This window comes from Tamandua tetradactyla, chromosome 12 (assembly GCF_023851605.1).
Source record: "Tamandua tetradactyla isolate mTamTet1 chromosome 12, mTamTet1.pri, whole genome shotgun sequence".
Lineage (NCBI taxonomy): Eukaryota > Metazoa > Chordata > Mammalia > Pilosa > Myrmecophagidae > Tamandua > Tamandua tetradactyla.
Window position 1 is genome coordinate 23,277,556 of NC_135338.1, and position 21,743 is coordinate 23,299,298.

Sequence of the window (21,743 nt, forward strand, 5' to 3'; positions counted from 1 at the left end):
CTGGTTTAAACATGTGAGCACCTCAGTCAAACAGAGGTTCAATTTCTTCTTCACATTTTTACTAGGAAACAGAAAACTATGACTAGCAGCATTATATTGTTGTCTAATATTATGTAGATTAGTAATTAACAAAAGGTTAGAAAATATTTTCCAACATTCATAACATTTTCTAAATATTTGTTACACAATTTATAACATATCAAATAAACCTAACCATTTCTAGCACTTCATTTTTACAAGGTGAAAGAATAAATTTTTGCAACTGTTTGGAATACGAAGATATCGTTCAAGGTTTTTCCCTTGAGAAAGCAAAATGTTAAAAGTTGTCAGGTTTGAAACAATATCTGGTTCCTTATTACCTGAAACTATAGCAAATATTTAGCTCTTTTAAAAGTGAGACAACTTACTTTTCTTACCCAAGGACATGATAAAGTCAACAAAGTACAAGAAGTTTATTGATAAGTCACAGATTTTCTGCATTTTGACCTGATTTCTCAAAAAAACTTTTATAAATTTTTACTAAAAACAGACCAATAATCCAAGAAAACTTTGTCAGTTTAACAGAGAGAATGCCACATTGTAGCTTTGTATTAACATATTATTTGATACTAAAGCTTTTAAAACTTTGGACCCTTCATATCTTTCCTACCTTTGATCATAATTTTCTGCAACTTACTACATCTATTCAGGTTTTGTCCAACTTTTTCCTCATTCTGTGACAATCATTTATTTTATCCCAGAACAAAACTATCCTCTTTATCTTTTTAATAAAAACACATCCTTTATATCTTTCATATTTAAGTTACCAAAATGATTTTAGAGAATGTTTTCGAGCAAACACTTTATCACACACAATTACCATTAAAATCAAACTTGTCAGAATAATGTCAAATACATATAACACTTAAGTCAATACATTCTTGTAACTGTAATTTACAATTTTTTAAAATTGTAATTAATGGCATGTGTAGATATTACATTTGCTCTAAAAAATTTGCACATCTTTAAAGGTTCATGATTATTATATAATTTTTAAAAAGCTTGAACATAAGGCACTGCATCTCATTTGTGAATTTTTTTACAAAGCAAATTGAATTGCAAGATGGTATGAAATTTGTAAGTCTCATTCTCAGACTACTTTTCACTCTTTTCCAATTTATACCAAGAGATTACAAGATAAAATCAATTTCTTTTTCTTTTTTTTTTAAAAGGAGATCCCCTCCAAATCTAGACCAATTATTCAAGAAACAACCTAAAAGAGACATCCAGAGAGTTTCCCATGATTAGGCAACACCAATAAAAATTATGAAGACAACACATCAAGACAGGAGTTTTTCAAAGTCAACAGATTTTCCAATGTAAAAACAAAGAAAAATATGCAGACAAAACACGCAAACAAGGAGCGCCTCAATAATGGCTTCCCCAATTAAAAATTTCAAAATAAAAAACCAAAGGAGAGCCACAAATCTGGGGTCACGGACAGTGGGGCTCAAACCCTCCAGGTCCACATTTTTGAACCCAGGCCAATTCTACAGTCTCCTCCTTGTGAGTGGAATGCCAAAGTGAAAGTCAACACAGATAACAAGAGAAACTATCATACACTTACCTAGCCCAGGGAAAGTCTTAATTTTAAAATCACCATTGCACAAAAGTGCCTGGTGTCTGCCTCTGGCAGAAGCCTGGCCTGGAACCTCCAGCCCAGTCCTCCAGAGAAAGCTTTGGGCAGCTGTTATGGAGCTGGGGATCCCCCTGGTCCCATGGACAAGTATCATATTTGCATCTCAAAACAGCATGGGGGTCCCAGCAGAATTGCAAAATTGTTATGGTAAGCATGGCACTTTCCATACCAGGGCCTATTGGATCGGGTACTACAAAGGAGGAACATATCTCTCTGTGTGAAGGTGATTTATTGCAAATGCACTTTGCAAGGAACTGGAGGAATCTTCCCAAACCAGTTCAAAGTGGGGCTATGGGTTAAGGTTTTTTATAGGTAAAGGAAAGGGGGTAGAGGTCAAAACTAAGTAATGTCCCACTAGATTCTTTCTTGTCAGGTCAGCAGCGATGTTGGCTCTTCATGAGGAAGGCACGGGTACATGTCTCATCCTGTGTTGTCTCAATTATGTCTTGTTCCAGCATCAGTGATTAGCTTTAGATATTGACATGCAAGCTCTTATGTGCAGTCTTCATGATGCTTTTCTTACCTGACCCTCAGGAATGTCAAACTTTTGTCTTTTGAAGAGGAATTTGCTGATTCATTGGGCCACAGGGTGTTGTTGATGCTATTCTGTTATCTTATTTCTGTAAGCAGAACTAACTGAAAAGGTCTGATTAATGTCCTGGGAACTAAGAACAAAGAGTAAATTGCTAAGCTCAGCTAGGGCAAGCATATTTTCCAGCTATCAGATGAAGATGTGTGATTAATTCTAGTCAGTAGGCTGTGAGTGGGCCAGAGCATTTAAAAGCTAGTGCCTGACCCTCAGTTCCCTGTAGGCTTTGCTGCAGATGCTAGAGGCCTTGTCTTCTAGGTGGTACTACAATAAAGTGGTGCAGACTCTCTCAGCTCAGATCTTCAGAAACTTCAGGAAAACCCTAGGAACAACAGTGGATTTTGCATGAATGAAAAATAAGTGTTATGTTTTAAACCACTGAGATTCTGTGTGTTACTACAACATAGCTTAGACAATCCTAACATATCCACTAAAGGTTTAGAGTTTAATGAACCCTAGAGATTAGTTTAAACTCATCAATATATAAATAAGGAAACTGAGATTTAGAAAAACTAGGTGACTTACTGTATTAGTTAGGGTTCTCTAGACAAACTGAACCAATGGAATCTATCTGTAAATATGAGATTTTACACAAGTGTCTCATGCAACTGTGGGAATGCAGGAGTCCAAGTTCCACAGGGCAGACCACTAGCTGGCAACTCCAATGAAGTTCATGAACTTTCCAGGAAAGGTTGGCTAAAGAAAAATGAAGTGAAATGTCTCTCCTCTCCCTTAAAAGTCTTCAACTGATGGGATTCTCTCACGGAAGACACTCCCTTAGTTGATTATAGATGTAATTAGTCACAGATGCAATCAACTGGCTGATGATTAATAAACAAGCCTTCTGGTTCATTAGCCAGCCATGAAATGTCCTTGCAGTAAACCAGTAGTTGTGAGACCAGACAACTGCGCACCAGCCCCTGGTCAAGTTTATACACAAACCTAACCATCACACTTACAGAGAAAGAGTGACAAAGTCAGAAATGCAGCTTCCATTTTAGCTCTCTCCACTATATAGAGCCTCTTTTATACTAATTTGTATACAAACCAAGTCAAATTTTAATTCACTCCTCAGATAACCACAAATTCTTGCTTAATTGGAAAATAGATATTACTGTGCCAAATACCCTTTTCTTGTTTTTTGACAAATTCACTATTTCAATTCCAATAATCTTAGTTGTCCTACCTAATTTCAGAGAAAACTAGTCAGAACTACTATACTCTATACAAATATGATTTCTCTGAAATGGAAAGCCTAATATAAATCCCACTCTGGGTGGGAGGGTGAGGAGAGAGTGAAATATTCTGACTAGCCAGCTATCCATCTATTCCATACATACACCAGCTTCTGATGTGTGTGTGTGCATACAGGTCCCACTTACCTAGAGTTCATGGGGATAACAAAAATCAAATCCTGGATGAAATCAAAGGAGGAATACCAGATCAAGTCAGACTTTCATGTCCAAAGCAAGTCATCAGATCATGAACTTGTAAAGCAGAAAGTAGAGGCAGAGAGAGAGAGAACCTGATGGATACTGAAAACTCAGGAACAATTAGATTGGGTCAAAAAAAGTGAGATAGACAGTGGTTTGGAGTTGTCCTAGAATCATGCCCAAGGTTTTCAGTCATGTTTTACTTGTTTGTAGCATGTGATTTTGTAGACAACACAAAATCATTGAGTGACCCTAGATGATAAGACCCTGATCAACAAACCGAGGGAAAAAAAATGCTTACTCTAACTTACACCATCTCCATCCCCATCAACATCAAGCTCCATATCAAGCTCGAGCTTTTCCCTTCTTCCTATCAATTTAGCCCAATTTCCTGAAGTGGTTTTGAGCCTGATTACACCATTGCCAGATATCATAATGGATGATGAGAGTACACTAGTATTTCTTAGACCTATTCCTTTGCCATCAAAATGGCCTCTCCATTGCTGTGAGACAGATGCCCACCCCAGTGCCCCACTGCTCCTCAGCTAGACTTATCCTCTTGTGGTCTCCTTCTCAAGCTCAACTCTGGTCTCATCCTCCTTGTCCTCTCAGTCTGAGGTGCCACCAAGTCCTGACCTGCCTCCAATCCTGATGCATCACCACCATGGTGCCCAATGCATTAACCTCATTTTAGAAACGGTAGTTACACTGGGGTAGAATTCTCCCTGTCAATCACAAGATAGTAATGATTACCAGAGAGTTAGAGGGTGTGCCAGTGTGAAAGGATTATGCACCCTAGAAAAAGCCATGTTTTAATCCTGATTTTTCTTGTGGAGGCAGACCTTTCTTTTAAACCCTATCCAGCACTGTAGATTAGATTATCTCCATGGAGATGTGACACACCGATTGTGGGTATTAACCTTTGATTAGAGAGAGATGTAACTCCATCCATTCCAGGTAAATCTTGATTAGTTTACTGGATTCCTTAAAAAAAAAAGCTTCAGAGAGCTGCAGAGCCATGAGAACCACCAGAGCCCACACAACCAGAGACCTTTGGAGATGAAGAAGAAAAATGCCCCTGAGGGAGCTTCATGAAACAAGAAGCCTGGAGAGAAAGCTAGCAGACATTACCATACCTATCCTCTGCCTTTCCACTTGAAAGAGAAACCCTGAACTTCACCGGCCTTCTTGAACCAAGGTATCTTTCCATGGATGCCTAAGATTGGACATTTCAATAGCCTTGCTTTAATTTGGACATTTTCACAGCTTTAGAACTATAAACTTGCAACTTAATAAACTCCCATTTTTTAAAGCCATTCTGTTTCTGGTATATTGCATTCTGGCAGGTAGTAAAGTAGAAGAGAGGGTTTTAGTTTATTGAGAATTGCTTTAAAGGAAACTAGGAAAGTAGAGAAAGGATGAGGAGCTTGGAGAGGTAAGTAAGTGGCTTAATGAATACAGAGTTAGACTGTATCCTCTGGTTTTATTTGCTCTGGGACATCAAATGTCTTTTTGGTACCAGGAGAAATTTGCTTCTCTTGGGCCATTATATGTGGCACCCTTGTAACTGGGGCCTTGAGCAAGATGGTAGAGGATGTTAAATTCTGTCTAGCTCTTCAGTTCTCTTATCTCTGTGACTGATTTGGTTCCTTTCTAAAGGAAGCTGGTTGATGGCCAGGCTTTTTTGTTCCTGACAGAAACAAGCTCAAAAACTCTCCCCTATTGAGGAATTTAATTGGTCTTCTCTTTTGTATATATGTGTGAAGACATTTTTCTGCCGTTTTTTTGCAAATACTTTCCTTTTCTCTAGAGTAGAGAGATGGTTTCAAGCTTTATAATGGATTTTGCATGCAGAGAAGGGAAAGAAAATGATTTTGCTGGGCTCTTTTCTCTGTTAGCTTGCAACACAAAGAAACATTCTCCTAAGCCTGTACCAAGCTAAAATTGGCTGCTTTGTCAAATGAAGGAGTGATGAGGTTAAAGAATTGGAGGGAGATGCTAAGGTCATTGTGTCCCTAGCTGATTTTCTCATTTCTAAACTTTCCTTTTCCTTTTTACTTGTCCTTTTCCTGTCACTTTTTCTACATTTGCAGGATTTACTCTTTCCTTTAAGTCCCCTTTAGTTCCACTGACTATTTTTATGTTCATGACTATTTTTATGTCCAGGATAGCTGAACTGAGCTCATCTGTTTTTAGATATGTTTCCTTTTGGATTCTGATAAACTGGTGAGAAGGGTCTAGGAAATAATCCTTTCACTGGCATAAATAAAGCATGTCATGGTGCTCTAAAAAGCCATACACACACATACATATGCACACAACTATTTAAGACTTGACTCTAAAAATATCTCTCTGGGTAGAAGGTGACCGTCAAAGGGACAGCAGGCTGGCATAAGACAGGGAGTCTATGATTTCTGAGAAGTTAGAGAGAGCTTTGCCATGCTAATAAAATAGTATTAAGGATGATGTTTCATCTAGAGGACCAAGGAAGCCCGCTCCACATTAAGTATCTCTCTTTGAAGATAAGGTCTCCAAGGGAGATATAAGCATAGGACCACGGCTGGCCAGACAGAATGATACTTCATTATAGCTGGAGATTTTACTCCAGGACCTGGGGCATAATTTGAGCAAGTTGGATTAGATATCGAGGCACCTCATTTTTCCTAGACTAGAGAGTTAAGAGACCTTATCATTTTCCCCATATACATCAACAACAGAGGAAATGGAACTGTAGAAAGAACAAATGAAAAGCCAAATTAATGCCCTAGAATCTGACTAATCAGACCAGTACACTCCTCCCCATGGAGTGAAGAGGAGATGTTGAAAGTGGCCTTAGATGTCTCCATGAAAAACAGAAAGGCACTTTGAAGACTTGGTGTTTCTAAAGGGAAAACACTTGTCACTCTTTCAACTGACAATATGGGCTTCAAATCTAACATTTTACCCAAACCCTCTTATCTCTTGGAATAATTCACTATATTAATTCCTTCCAGACCCACCCCTATGCATCTTACTGCCTTCCTTCATTTCAAAGGGAGTATTTTCTATAAGAAACCTTCCCAATCCACCAGGAGACATCTGAACTTTCCTTATCCCCTTGTTTATATTCAAAGAGTCCTTTAAGATCTACAGTTGAACCACTTCTACTCTTGGACATTGTACTAGTTTGCTAGCTGCCAATGTACAATGTACCAGAAACGAAATGGCTTTTGTGCTGGTTTGAAAGGAAGTATGCCCCCTAAGAAAAGCCATGTTTTAATATAAATCTCATTTCTTAAAGGTAGAATAATCCCTATTCAATACTGTATATTTGAAACTGTAATGAGATCATCTCCCTGGTTGATGTGATTTAGTTAAGAATGGTTGTTAAAGTGGATTAGGGGATGACATGCCTCCACCCATTTGAGTGGGTCTTGATTAGTTTCTGAAGTCCTATAAAAGAGGAAACATTTTGGAGATTCAGAGAGACTCAGAGAGAGCAGAGAATGCTGCAGCATCATGAAGCAGAGAGTCCACCAGCCAGCGACCTTTGGAGATGAAGAAGGAAAACGCTTCCTGGGGAGCTTCATGAAACAGGAAGCCAGGAGACCAAGCTAGCAGATGACACCGTATTCGCCATGTGCCTGTTCAGCCGAGAGAGAAGCCCTGACTGTGTTCGCCATGTGCCTTCTCACTTGAGAGAGAAACCCTGAACTTCATCAGCCTTCTTGAACCAAGGTATCTTTCCCTGGATGCCTTTGATTAGACATTCTATAGACTTGTTTTAATTGGGACATTTTCTCAACCTTAGAACTGTAAATGAGCAACTTATTAAATTCCCCTTTTGAAAAGCCATTCCATTTCTGGTATATTGCATTCTGGCAGCTAGCAAACTAGAACAGCTTTTAAAAAGGAGAATTTAATAAGTTGCTCGTTTACAGTTATAAAGCTGAGAAAATGTCCCAATTAAAGCAAGTCTGTAAAAATGTCCAAATTAAGACACCAACAAGAGATTGCCTTCACTCAAGAAAGGCCGATGAAGTTCAGGGTTTCTCTCTCAGCTGGAAAGGCAAATGGTGAACATGGCAACGCCTTCGAGCTTCCTCTCCAGACCTCTTGTCTCATGAAGCAACCCAGGGGCATTCTCCTTCTTCGTCTCCAAAGGTCACTGGCTGGTGGACTCTGTGGTTCTCTTGTCATTGTCATGGCTCAGCGGCTCTCTCCTCATTCTCAAAAGGAACTCTCTCCAAACTGTCTCCTCTTTTATAGGAGTCCAGAAAACTAATCAAGACCCACATAGAGTGGGTGGAGACATATCTCCATCTGATCAAGTTTAATACTCACAACTGATTGAGTCACAGCTCCATGGAAATAATCTAATCAAGTTCCAGCCTATAGTGCTGAAAGGGATTAGAAGAAACCATTACTCTCACAAGATTGATTAGGATTAAAACATGACTTTTCTAGGGTGCATAAATCCTTTCAAACTGGCACAGACATCACTCAGCACCTGTATCATACCATAACCCATATGCAGGGAGGGGTGGCACCTTCTCTGTGTTTTATGACCCTCTCTCTATTGCTCATGTGTTGAGTCAGTTTTCACTAGGCTAGATTGTGGTAACTAATATTCCTAACATCTCAATGACTTATAACAATAAAGGTTTGTTTCTCATTCCTGTATATGTGGCCATATACCTTGCTGATGTCTCCTTCATGCTGGGACCTAGGCTAAAGAGTATCCTCTATTTGAATCTCGTGGCACAAGGAAAAATGCAATGAAGGAACCCTGTGATGACTCCTAAGACTTCTGCTTAGATGTTGCTTGGGACATGTTTCATCTGCTCACATTGTATTCACCAAAAAAAAGTCACATGGCTAAGCCCAATGTCAATGAGGTTAGAAGCTATAATGCCATTTCATGGTGAGGAGAGTGAATATTTGGAAACATTAATAATATCTAGCTTAGATCATGACTAGAGTTGAACAAGTAAGTGCCACATGAGCAACACTGACTGGTAAACTGAGTCAATGTGATAATCACTGATTATATCTCAGAGGAAAATTTGCCTAAAACTTACCTCTTAGGATTGGAGATAGGTTTCTAATGGTCTTCAAAATGTGTGATACATTTCCTGGTCCTCTTAAGCAAATGCTACCACACACAAAAGTCGGTTTTTCTCAAAGGCAAAACCTGGGCTTTGCTATAATATTGTGATACTCCAAGGGGCTACTTAGAACTACAGGGCTCTGTACCTCTGCTTTCAGTGGCTCCAGGCCACTCTGCTATTGGTGCTTGATACCTCATTTGATAGTTTTCTGTCTCCTCCTATAACCCTAGGTACTTAACAGTTGTAACCTGATAATGAGAGCAACTCAGCAGTATCAGCACCACGTGGGAGCTTATTAGAAATTCAGAATCTGGGCTCCACCCTAGATCAACTGAATCTAATGCTGCATTTTAACAAGATCCCCAGGTGCTAAGTTTGCCTATCAGCATTGGAGAAGCAGCCCGGTGGTGTTCAGATTTCTCAGACTTGACTTGATGGGTGTCACCTGGGGAGCATTGAAAGTTCTGATGCCTGGAACACACCCAAGAGATTTTGATGTAATTGTTCTCAGGTGTGGTGGGGGCAGTGGGAGTTTTAAGATCACTGAGGTGATTCTAATGTGTAGCCATGGTAGAGAGTCACCTCGGTCTTTCTTCTGGTTTTATGAACCTGCTGGCTCAGTAACCAGAGAAGCAATTGTGTAAACATATTATGGACACTTTCCAAGGGTTTGAGGTGCCTGGCCTATAAAGAAACAATAACAGCCCTGGTTATTAAGGAGCTTCTATGGGCTGGACACATTATCTCTAAACCTTAACATACTCTGTTACCATAATTTAAAGACACTGAGCTTCAAAGAAGGTGAGCAACTTATCCAAGATGACACAACTTCTAAGGGGTAGAACTAGGGTTTGAATTCATCTCTGGTCTCAAAGTTAGGGACTGTTTCTTCAAAACCTAGGAACCATTTTTTCCCTACCCACATGAACTGTGATGACTGGACCTTCCTCGTTAACACTTTCTTTGGCTGTTTTGTAGCCCCTCTTCACTTTCTTCCAGAGTCTGGGCTGGGCCCTGACTGGGCAAGTTAACATGGGAGGGATCAAACACCCAGATATGTGAGCTGTTTCTTACCCTTAGTTCCTTGATATGTGCCATTTTACAGAGGGGTAGATTGTATCTCAAGGAGGACAGTTACATGGTTCAAACAAATAACATGGTAGAAACTGCTCAGGGCAGAGAAACCACATGAGTCCCCAGGAGAGGGAGGGATCATGCCTGGATTGAAGCATGCTTCCCCAGTGTCAATTTCTTAATACCAGCAAGGACATGAATTATAGTGTCAAACATTTTTCTCATGGCCTCCTAATCACAATATTCTTGAATTTGATATTCTTACCGTTTTACTAATTTGGAGATGGATGCTGGGGAGTGCATTTGCCCCAAATTATCTAAAAAACAGCAGAGTAGCATTAAGATCTAGGTTTGAAATTTGTACATTTCATCTAATTACATGACTTCTCTATTTCTTTCCTATGCTGTGCTGCCAGCTGGGTCCCACCTGGGGTAATATCCCCTGCAAAGCACCAGATTTGAGACAAATTGCTCAATATCATTTGATATGGATTAAGGGAAAGCTTTTTGTAGAAAAAGAAAAGCTTCAGGTAAACAAGAGTAGATGAACAGTAGTTCCCATCCTACATCAGCCTGAGAGGCCTGTTGGTTTGCTCCTCTGCTATTTTTGCTTTATCATGGATCAGGGTGAGTAGAGGCCTTGTTGGGAAATAAACAGATATGCCACACGGGGCAGTTTACAGTTGTCTATGCCTCCAGCTGCCGAGCATAGGAGACGTGGGACTCTGAGGATATTTCTTCTTGGGTGAGGAAGCCCCTAGTCCAGTGGGAAACTGAGTTAGGAGTCAGGCCCTGTCTTGGGGAGAAGCCAACCCACCTCAGCCCAGTTAGTGCATTGAATGGGCCAGAGGAAGTGAAACAGGGCAGCTGTGTGAAATCAGAGTCACAAATAGGGATGCCGACAACAGCACTGGACCTGCCTCTGGTCACTGGAGGTAACTGTTTTGAGGAAAGAAGTGGAGGAAGAGAACACAGCTCTCAGGCAAAGAGCTCCAACCCTCCTTTCTTAATACCCTCCCACCCCATCCCTTTCTAACCACCTCTTCTGCCTGGGGCAGGGCACAAGGCAGGCAGAAGTAAGCTGAACTCTGAGACTGGAGAGGTCAAAGGGGAGGGGCCACATATACTGAGCATGAAAGGTGGATTTGGAACTGATAAAATCTTTAAATATCGTTCTCTCATAGTTTTGCTTCTAAATTTCAATGTCCTGGGCTAAGCCCCCATTTCTTTAAACAGCCAGGATCTCACCCTCTTTCTTATTTAAAAAAAAAAATTTGCCCTCCTTCCCCTGAAGCCATCAATATACACATACCCATCATTTGCTGATCTCCTTATCCTTTGCCTGACTCCTCGGGCTCCGGGAATATCTAATTGCTTTGGGTCAGTAGGGAAAATTTGCTCTTGCTGACATATTTTTTCAAAATTTGCATCTGTGATATGAAACCTATCTTGCTCCCTAAAGCTTTGACTTTCACAATCCAAAAGTTAGAAGAAGACCTTGTTTTTTTTTTTTGCATGGACAGGCACCGGGAATCCGAGAACTCTGCCTGCTGAGCCACTGTGGCCCACCCAAAGTCCTTGCTTTTTTAGCCCCTTCTTGCTTTCTGCTATTACATTTCTTTTCTAAGAAAAAGAATGTTACATAGTCTGGCTGCTTGAGCATGGGTGGGTTAGAGTCCATAGGGTGATACAAGATGGGAGAAAAATCATCAGTTAATATTTCAAAATTATTATATTTGTAAAATTTATCAAACTAGACTCTCCTTCCTTGATGCCAGTCGCCGTCAGAACTCACTTGTTTGGCGTTAGTGCAGGTGAGGAGACGAGTCTTTTAAGTGAGGAGATCCACAGATCAGTGCAAAATACCCTCCTAAGAAAGAAGAATTTATTGTTCTTGCTATCTGGATTCTCATTTTTGTGGCCTTGGCCTAGATCCTATGGCAGCCTGTTTGTTCCAGGGGAGAGAAGAATATTGTCTCCAAGAGGGTAAGTGACTTCTCCCTGGCATTGGGGTGCCCAAGGAGCACGCTCCCTGGAAAGAGGCTCTTCCTGAGGCCCGTTTCTTGTGTTCAGAAAGTCTTTGCCTCTCCCCTCCTTGCTGCTCCAAGGGAAACAGACTCCAGAGAGACCCTGCTCCCTACAAACATTTCCTGACTGCTCTCACATGAGGGCTGTCCTAGTTTGCGAGATGTCAGAATGCAACACACCACAGATGGATTGGCTTTAATAAAAGGGGATTTATTTAGTTAAAAATGTATAGTTCTTCAGAGGAAAGGCAGCTAACTTTCAGCTGAGGTTGTTTCTTACACAGGAAGGCACAGGGCGATCTCTGCTGGCCTTCTTTCCAGGCCTTGGGTTCCAACAACTTTCCCTGGGGTGATTCCTTTCTGCATCTCTAAAGGCCTGGGCTGAGCTGCCAGTGCCAAGATAAGGTATGATGAGCTGCTTGGGCTGTGCTATCTTGAGCTCTCTCATTTAAGCACCAGTCAATTAAATCAAACATCATTCATTGCAGCAGGCACGCCTCCTAGCCGACTGCAGATGAAATCAGCAATGGATGAGGTTCATATGCCATTGGCTCATGTCCACAGCAATAGAATTAGGCACCTTCACCTGTCCAAGTTGACACCTGACTCTAACTACCACAAGTGCTTAGTAGGCTACTCTGTTCCTTTTGTAATCTTTCTCAACTTCAATGGAGGTGGAAATGTAACATAGGGAAGAAGAGGAACAAAGAAAATTCTGCATTTGTGGTAGGAGGTGGTCCTAGCCCGGGACCCACAAATACATCCTATGTTCAGGACTAAGTGTGTCAGCCTGATGGGATGAAACACAATCCCCTGGTAGATGAGGGGACTGCTAGTACATTCCTTCCCCTATTGTCCAGAGCATATGTGAACACTGGAGATAGTCTGACTTTGGTGGGCATATTTTACAACCTCCAGCTCATACTCTGGTGGTATAGCTGTCCCTGGAGGGGAGGGAATAGGGTTCCTGCACTGTGACAGCCCACAAACACAAGAGAGGGGGCTGTGTAGAATACTTAACTGTGCCAGTGATGGATAGAGACTCACTGACTGTGGCGCACTGACACCCACCAGTGAAGCTGACCTTGCTCTGTCTCTTCTCTACGGGAGTAAAACCTCTTTCCATTAGAGCCTGTGTAGGTCGTTCTTTTGCTGGTAACCCCAACTCTTGTATTAAGTGGGTTGACATCTCCTTAGGTGTCTCTCCTTCTGACCAACAGTATTCATGGAACAAGGAGTGCAATAATGCCTTGAAAAGTTTGTGAGACTTTGAAAACACATTTACTTTTGGGTACTAGGTGAATGAATTATTTAGATAAAAGAAACATTCACATTTGCCTGGGGACTGAAACTTCTTCAGTTTGATTTTGGGGTGAAGGTTAAGAGAAAACTGGGACAGAAATGGGGGTGGGGTATGTAACATGTTTATCCATCAAAAATGGAATACTTTGTAATCCTGGAATTCTGGGCTATTTTTATTATGGGCAAAAGTGAACTTGTAATATCTCCAACTACCTACATTTTTCCCCTATATTTTAGATTTTTATTAATGACACAAACATCCACCCAATTGCTCAAAGTTGAAATTTTGAAGCCATGCTTTCTTTTTCCTCCTCCACAATTTAAGAATCCCAACTGAACAACAAATCTTGTTGGCGCTATCTCCTAAATATAATCTCAAAAATCTATTTCTTCCACTCCAGACACTGCCCCTGTCTTAGTTTGGAAATTTGTAATTTCCTCTGTGGACCATTAAATAGTTCCCTGTCTTCAATTTCTCTTGTCCTTTAAGCCACATTGTCATAGACTTACGTTTCTAAAACTCATCTATGTATGTCACTCCTTTACTTACACAGTTTTGCTAAACCCTCATTATCTACAAGATAAAGTCTAAATCTCTTTATGCAGTATGCAATATTTTTCAAAAGCAGACTCCCTGGCCTCGTGTTCTTGTCTCTCCCTTCCGCTTCCAGTCCTCCACCAGATCTGAGATGTTTCAGCCACAACAAACTGCCCCCCCTTCCCTGATTGGGTGCCCCCCAGCTTTGCTCATGCCATTTCTCTGCTTTAAACAAAACATTTTCCCTCTTTTTCAACTTGATAAAATCCTTGTAGACCCAATTCCAATGTCACTTTATGAGACACCTCCCTTTTTCCTCTTCAGTCCAGTGTTGGGCTCCCAGAGCAATTTAACCTCTATTTTTCATTGCATCATAATTTCTATCAAATGTATTTCTTCTACTGAGCAAAGCTCTTGAGGGTCAGGGACTATGCTAATAGTGGGTACTGACTGCGTCTCTATCATACCCCAAGTTCCAAAGATACAAGGAATTTTTTTTTTGGAGATAGACAGTTTGTGCTTATGTAGCCCCTAATGCTTCTCTTTCTATTTTTATATAAATCTCTTTAACCTTTTCTTTAGCTACTAATCACTCTGCTTTACTCTCACCATGATTCTCTCCCTACCTGGCCATTAAGACAGCACTTTCCTCTGGGAGACTTTACCACCTGCCTCCTTCCTAAAGAAAATGTCAGGAAGACAAAGCAGAGCCCCCCTCCCCACCCCGAGGAGGGGTGTTTCTGCATCATCAGTCTGCCCATTTGCAGCTAAACCTAAATATAAGCCTTACTGCCAAAAGGAGGCTGGAAACCACTCAAGTGGAATCAGATCCAGTGACAATAGGCCTAAACCCAGTGAAAGGAGAAAAAGACATGAGTTTCAACCCCAGAGGCCTGGTGTAGGCATGGAGGTCACTCCCAACATATGCCACATAGGTAGAGAAGAGAAGATCATATGGTGTCACTGAGAGACCTGCTGAATATAGATGGGGGAGGTCGTCCGGGGCACAGGCAAAGAGGACATACAGTTGACATATTACTACCCAAGCATGGAACATACATTACCAAGGGTAGGCAAAAGATACTTCTGGGTTTGGTCTGGGTCAAATGGCTGGGGAGCTAATGTAATAATTAGTGGCACCAGGACCCCACTTTTCAGCAGTTATGTCTCTTTGGACTGCTGAGACAACATAAAATGAGCCCCAAGCCCCATAATCTTATGGAATCTTAGAAGGGATTTATGGAGAGAATGGTACCTGTCTCATGGAGGGAACTAGGATATGGAAGTTTCCCATCTAGCTCCAGAAGAGGCATTCTGTGAACAAGACTTACAGGACAAGAGGAAAACTCCCTGCTCTCATGGTTCACAGGCAGTTCAGCTGCCTCCTGATACACCCCCTTGTTGTTTGACAAGGGTGTGTGATCTGGAGAGAAGGTCTGAGTCATTTTGTTCTCAGAGATGTTTCCTAGGGAAGGGCCCAGATGAGCTCTTGGCATCTCATGACTATCTTCAGTAGAAGATGGGTGAATTTGGACTGACTCTGTCAGACGTCTTGGTCTGTGGGTCCTTCTCCTGTACTCAGCACTGTTGGGTCAGCTTATAAGTGCCCAGAATTTCATAGAGTCTGACTATCAACTAAGGAAGGGGTGGATGTTCTACCACAAGTCGTGTCCAGCTTGTCCCTCTATGGCTCTGTCTAAGAACTAAGGTAATTCCACATGGCAAAGGGCAGTAACATTGCTTAATTACCAGACCCCAAAAGCTGAAGTGGGAGTCTAGAACTCCCCTACTCAGTTCTGATTGAGGCTTTCCTCAGTGCAACCTGCACACATTTTACAGGTGGATACATCTGAAAACTCACACCATTCTGAATGCTAGAGTGCTAACTCAACATCCCTCATTGCCCAGGCTTCCCAAAACTGGTCTCTGTAAGTCTCCAAAGTACAGTCATGTTTTAGTCCAATTTATCACTCTGAACAGGCTTTTAGCTTTTTCATCAGCCTCACACATAAACCTGATACAGTGATCTTCTAATTTCCACAAGCCAGGTTCTCTTGCTGGAAATTAGTCTTATCAAGACCTGCTTCTGCTCACAAGCATGGCTCTGCCCTATGTCCATGGCTGCCATAAGCTTCCTGACAGAGTTTTCTCCAGAGCATAAGATGATTTTCTGCAAGTGACTTTCCACTTTCAATAATTCTAAGGCTCTCCCTTCCCCATGATTTTTTTTTTCTCCAACACCTGCCAGGAAAAAACTTCTCTTTGATCCTGCTATGCCATACCTCATGGAACTATGACCAGCAATTGTGATGTTCCGGACAGCTTTTCTGTTGTCAGCTCTATTAAATCCCAGCACACTCAGCCCTTTCTTTTGCTCCATCGTAGTTTTGCTCCCCTGACACTCCTACCTCTTTGCTAACAACTGCCCTACTTTCCTTACTACTTGTACTGTAGCTTTTCCTATTTCTCTGGGATCCATCATCCCTAAAGGGCACAAAAGGAAGTGGGTAGCATGGGTTCAAACCACCATCTGTCACTTCTTAGCTGGGCAACCTTAAGCAGATTAATTCATCTCACTAAAACCCTGTCTCTGCATCTATAAAATGGGAATGATCATAATAACACACCTACCTCAAAGGAACGTTGTGAAGATTGAAGGAGATAATGCAATGCTTAGCACAAGGTCCAGCCCATAATAAGTGAATAATAATCTGTTAATTATTAGCAAGGGGCACAAAGTCCAGGGGCTAGCAATACTATTAGAGTGTGTCCTAAGTCTCTAAATGTCTGATAAATCCATTAGGAATTAAAATATTCAATCCTAAGAAAATCTTACATTTGCACACCTAACAAATACCTTCTTCTTTAATCTCTATCTTAATTCTGTGGGGTAGATAGAGCATATATGTTGATTTCCTATTTTATGATAGGTCAATTAGACTTAAATGGCTTGCCCAAGATTACCCAACTAGAGATGGAAATGTATAATATTAGAATTCAATTCTGAATCTCAGACCAGGACTGCCACTCTATCATAATAGGTCTCAATCATTATTCTAAGTTAGCTCTTCTTTTATTCTGAGATTGAATCATTGATTTTTTTTTCTTTCAAAAGTTTATTTTATTGAGGAATACATGTTTTGACAAATGTGTGCAATTATGTAACTCAAATCCTCAGCAAGCTAAGAAAAATTTACATCACACAGGAAAGTTCCCTCTTTCCTGCCCCTTCGATGCTGTTCTGATTTCTAAACACTATAAATCAGTTTGCCAGTTTTAGAACATTAAATATATTCTTCTATGTCTGCCTTTTTTTGCACAACACAATACTTTTGAGATTCATTCATGTTGTTGCATGGATCAGTAGTTTGTCCCCTTTGGATTGCAGAATATATTATTGTATAAATACATCATCTTTCAAAAATTCATTCTCTTGTTGATGGACATTTGTGTTATTACCAACTTGGAGCTATTCTGAATAACATTGCTATGAATACTATCGTTCAGTCTTTTTGGAGACACGTTTTTGTTTCTCTTGGGTAAATACCTGGAAGTGAAGTTTCTGGGTCATAAGATATAATTAGAAGCTGCCAAGCATTTTTCAAAAGTGGATAAACCATTTTAAATTCCTCCAACAATGTTTGAGAGTTTCAGTTGCTCCATGTGTTCCCCATCATTTAGTGTTAGTCTTTTAACATTTGTCATTCTGATGGATGTGACATGTTCTAGTTTGTTAGCTGCCATAATGCAATTGTGGTAGTTAGATTCACGTGTCAACTTGGCCAGGTGAAGGCACCTAGTTCTGTTGCTGTGGACATGAGCCAATGGTATGTGAACCTCATCTGTTGCTCATTACATCCACAGTCGGCTAGAAGGCATGCCTGCTGCAATGAAGGATGTTTGACTTAATTGGCTGGTGCTTAAATGAGAGAGCTCAACATAGCACAGCCCAAGCAGCTCAACATACCTCATCTCAGCACTCACAGCTCAGCCCAGGCCTTTGGAGATGCAGAAAGAAATCACCCTGGGGAAAGCTGTTGGAACCTAGAGGCCTGGAGAGAAGACCAGTAGAGACCATCCCATGCCTTCCCACGTAAGAAAGAATCTCAGTTGAAAGTTAGCTGCCTTTCCTCTGAAGAATTAACAAAATAATTCCCCTTTTATTAAAAGCCAATCCATTTTTGGTGTGTTGCAATTTGGCAGCTAGCAAACTAGAACAGATTTGGTACCAGGAGTGGGGTATAGCACAGGGAGAAGGGACAGCTTATATGAGGGCCCAGAGGCCAGAGACAGAGCATGACATCTAGAAAAGGGCATGGGTCTGTGTGGGGTAATGGGGGAGAGGGATGTCTTACTTTGCTTAATGCTGCCAGAAATGCAATACACCAGAAATGGATTGGCTTTTATAAGGAAAATTTATTAAATTATAAGTTTATAGTCCTAAGGCCATAAAAATGTCCAAACTAAGGCATCCAGATAAAAATACCTTGACACAAGAAAGTGTATCATCTGGGAAGGCGAGTGGCTGGCACCTGCTGGTCCCTTGGCTTCTGGTTTCCCCAGGGGCATTTTCTTTCTGCATCCCCAAAGGTCTCTGTATTGGCTCTAAGCTTTATCCAAAATGGTTCCTTCTTAAAGGACTCCGGTAAGTGACTGCATTAGTTAGGGTTCTCTGTAGAAACAGAATAAACAGGGAACACTTGCAAATGTAAAATTGATAAAAGTGTCTCATGTGACCGCAGGAATGCAGAGTCCAAAATCTGCAGGTCAGGCTGTGAAGGCGATGATTCTGATGGATGGTCTGGATGAACTCCACAGGAGAGGCTCATCAACTGAAACAGGAAGAGCCTGTCTCTTCTGAATCCCCCTTAAAAGGCTTCCCATGATTAGATTAAGCATCACTCATTGCAGAAGACACTCCCCTTTGGCTGATTACAAATGGAATCAGCTGTGGATGCAGCTGACATGACCATTATCTAATTCTATGAAATGTCCGCATTGCAACAGACAGGCCAGCACTTGCCCAACCAGACAAACAGGTACCACAACTTGGCCAAGTTGACACATGAACCTGACCATGACAGCAATATACAAGAAATGGAATGGCTTTTAAAAAGGGGAATTTAATAAGTTGCTAATTCACAGTCCTAAGGCTGAGAAAAGGTCCCAATTAAACCAAGTCTATAGAAATGTCTAATCTAAGGAATCCAGGGAAAGATACCTCGGTTCAAGAAGGCTGATGAAGTTCAGGGTTTCTCTCTCAAGTGAGAAGGCACATGGTGAACACAGTCAGCATTTCTCTCTCAGCTGGAGGAGCACATAGTGAACATGATGTCATCTGCTAGCTTTCTCTCCTGGCTTCCTGTTTCATGAAGCTTCCCAGGAGGTGTTTTCCTTCTTCATCTCCAAAGGTCACTTGGTTGGTAGACTCTCTGCTTCTCATGGCTATGTCATTCTCTGCTCTCTCAGAAATCTCTTTCTGAATCTCTCACATTCTCCAAAATGTTTCCTCTTTTATAGGATTCCAGTAAACTAATCAAGACCAACCCAAATGGGTGGAGACATGCCTCCACCTAACCCAGTTTAACAACCACTCTTGATCATTCAAGATCACATCAAGATCACATCAAGATTGACTCCCTATATCACATCTCCAGGGAGATGATCTAATTACAGTTTCAAACATACAATACTGAATAAGAAGTAGAAGAAACGGTTGCCTTTATAAAATGGGATTAGGATTAAAACATGGCTTTTCTAGGGTGCATACATCATTTCAAACCAGCACATGATGTAATATCTCATGGGTATCTCATTAATTGGTGTATTTCAAATGGTTTCCCTTTATTTTGCATTGCCCTGATGAATAATATTGAAGACTTTTTCAAGTTGTTATTGGATATTCAAGTCTTTTGCCCAGTTTTTAAAAAGTGGATTATCTTTTTGTTGTTGAGTTGTAGGAGTTTTTTAATATATATATTTTGCATATAAGCCCTTTATAAAACATACATATTATGAATATTTTATCCAGTCTATGCCTTGCCTTTTCATTTTCTTATTGGTTTTTTTTTTTCTGAGCAAAAGATGTTAATTTTGACAAATTTCAATATCTCATTTTTTTAAATTTTATGGTTGTTATTTCCTGTGTTTGAGAAATTTTTGCTTATCCCAAGTCAAGAATATGCTTCCCCGTGTTTTCTTCTAGAAACTTTATAATCTTAGTTTTTATGTTTAGGTTTTGCAATCCACCTAGAAATATGTTTTTGCGTGTGATTTAAAATAGGGTTCCAGATTCATTTTTCTACATGAAAACCCAGTTGTTGCAATACCATCTGTTAAACAAACAAAAATATTTTTTTCCCATCTTTCACTTTAGCATCTTTGTTAAAAATATGTGTCTATTCCTGTATGTTCTACTCTGTTTCATTGATATATTTATCCGTTCTTATGACATTATCATACTGATTTGATGATTGTAGTTTTATACTAAGCCTTGATATCTGGTAGTGTAAAGTTTTCCAATGTTGTTTTTCTTTTGCAAGATTACTATGCTATTCTGTTTTGAATTTTCATACAAATTTTAGAACAAGCTTGTCAATTTCTACAGAAAATGCCTGGTATAAATTTTCTTAGTTTGGGGAAAAATTTACATTTTTTCTTTTTTGTCTTTTAACAATGGGATTTATTCTGTTTCAATTATCTATTACTGCATAAAAAATTACCCCAAAATTTAGTGGCTTAAGACAACTATTTATTATTTATCCTAATTCTCTCAGTCAGCAATTTGGGCTGGGCTCATCCTGACAGTTCTTCTATTGATCTTGCCTGAGCTCACACACAGCTGCAATCATTTGGCAACTCTGTGGGGACTCAAGAGTTTAAATGAGCTTCCTTTCCATATCTGGCACTTTGGTGCTGGCTATTGACCGGGACTTGTTTTCCATTTAATTGTCCAGCTTCAGCTTTCTTACTAATGGCAAAGTATTCCCAGAAGGTGAAGGTAGAAGCTTCAGGGCCTCTTAGGACTGAGATTTTGGCACTAACATGTCAATTCTGCCACATTCTGAGGTCAAAGCAAATCACAAGTCCAGTCCAGAATCCGGGGTAAAATAAGGGAGAAGTGGTAGGTACCATGCCCACATTTTAAAATTTCCTGAAACTTCCCATTGTATTTAGACTAAAACTCAAATCACATACTGTTTATGGCCCTGTGTAATCCAGCCCCTTTATTCCTATTTGAATTAGTATGTGGCCAATGTCTCCTTGGCTTCCTACAAACAAATAGCCTACTCTCACTTTAAATCCTTCGTATTGGCTGTCTCCTCTGCCTGGGATGCTCTTCTCTTAGCTCTGTGCATGGCTGGATTCTGTCTTGTCTTTTGATTCCAATGTCACCCTCAAAGAGGCCTTCCCTGAGCACTTTATCTTTGTCACTCCCCACATTACTCTGCTTTATTTTCATATGACACTTTGCATTATCAGAAAACACCTTATTCATTCATTCACTTCCATCTTCTCACCAGAATTTAAACCTCATGAGAGCGTGGCTGTGGACTTTTCCCCACACCAAGGAGATGCTTGTCAATGACTGATTGACTCAATTGATGCTAGTTTTCATCTTTATAGCTTGAAAACTCCAATTTACCTTAAAAGACCACACAAAAGCTGGTGATGTTAAGGGCAGTGTGACAGTGGCTCAGTTGCTGAGTTCTCGCCTGCCATGCCGAAGACCTGGGTTTGATTCCTGGTGCCTGCTCATGCAAAAAAAAAAAAAAAAAAAAAAAAAGCTGGTGGTGGGAAATGAATCTTCGCCCACAAACTTGGGATTAAAAAGAAAAAAAGCATGGTCTTTTCCTGCAATTAGCATATATTGCCACAAGTGGCAGTAAGTGCCTTATCATTTTGTACAGTTAGCTGAGTGCTTTTCCTGAGATTCAAATGACCAAGTCCACACAAATATATTTATAATCCTTCATTTTCTACCTTTTAAAATTATAAATGATTTGATATTC

At 40.4% G+C, this 21,743-nt stretch overlaps 1 long non-coding RNA gene across 4 annotated transcripts in view; it reads left to right on the forward strand.

Moving 5' to 3' along the window:
• Nucleotides 1–21,743, forward strand: part of LOC143651882 (uncharacterized) — a 103,580-nt gene that overhangs the window by 26,764 nt on the left and 55,073 nt on the right. The window contains exon 1 of one of the 4 annotated variants that reach the window (XR_013160307.1): nucleotides 11,792–11,850. The exons of the other annotated variants lie outside the window; for them this stretch is intronic. This is a non-coding gene — a long non-coding RNA (uncharacterized LOC143651882). Of the gene's footprint in view, nucleotides 1–11,791; nucleotides 11,851–21,743 lie in introns of those variants that run through there. 4 annotated transcript variants of the gene reach the window in all.